Raw genomic sequence first — 612 nt, forward strand, 5'->3', positions numbered from 1 at the left:
ATTACAAATGGCTGTCTGGTTGAACTACGCATGTGATGGGGGAGGGAGGGAGAGGGGAGGAAGAGAGACTCCCTGTCTGTAAGATCGGGGGAATCGACTTTTTTGGGGGCAAAATGAATGTACGTAGCTGAACATAGACAACATCAGTAGCCTACAGGCTACTTGTTAAGCTTAAGGTAATGTATTGATATTAGCTAGCTAGTCATTTTTTAGCTAACTTTACCTGCATCCAACAGCATTACTCAACTCAGTCTGTTAGTTTGGGGAAAAAACTGTGAAAAGTTCTTTGCGTTTTGCTGGTTTGCTGCCGTGATTCTAACACAAACCTACGTAGCTCCGCCCAGCAGCAGCAGGTCTCCTTCACAGGTGGAAACCCAGCGCGAGCATGTTGCGTTTAAAGGCGGCTCGGAAAAACAGGTTACAACATGTTAACAACGAATTAAACAGTTTTACCTGCTGATAAAAGTGACAGAGGACACAGATATGGGAAGTGTGGAAGCCTCTACTGTATCAAATTGACATAGGAATAACAGAGAGTTGGCCATTCTAAGGTAAAAACCCAGCACATACAGTGTTCATGTTTTGTTTGTTTTTTTCATCCAGACGGCTTCC

General features: G+C 43.8%; 1 protein-coding gene across 1 annotated transcript in view; it reads left to right on the plus strand.

Annotated features, from left to right (window-relative positions):
- Nucleotides 1-612, plus strand: part of calcrl2 (calcitonin receptor-like 2) — a 25847-nt gene that overhangs the window by 14444 nt on the left and 10791 nt on the right. The gene's annotated exons all lie outside the window — the stretch shown is intronic.

This window comes from Poecilia latipinna, unplaced genomic scaffold (assembly GCF_001443285.1).
Source record: "Poecilia latipinna isolate Pla-1442-1.1 unplaced genomic scaffold, P_latipinna-1.0 Scaffold2687, whole genome shotgun sequence".
In the NCBI taxonomy this organism is placed as follows: Eukaryota; Metazoa; Chordata; class Actinopteri; order Cyprinodontiformes; family Poeciliidae; genus Poecilia; species Poecilia latipinna.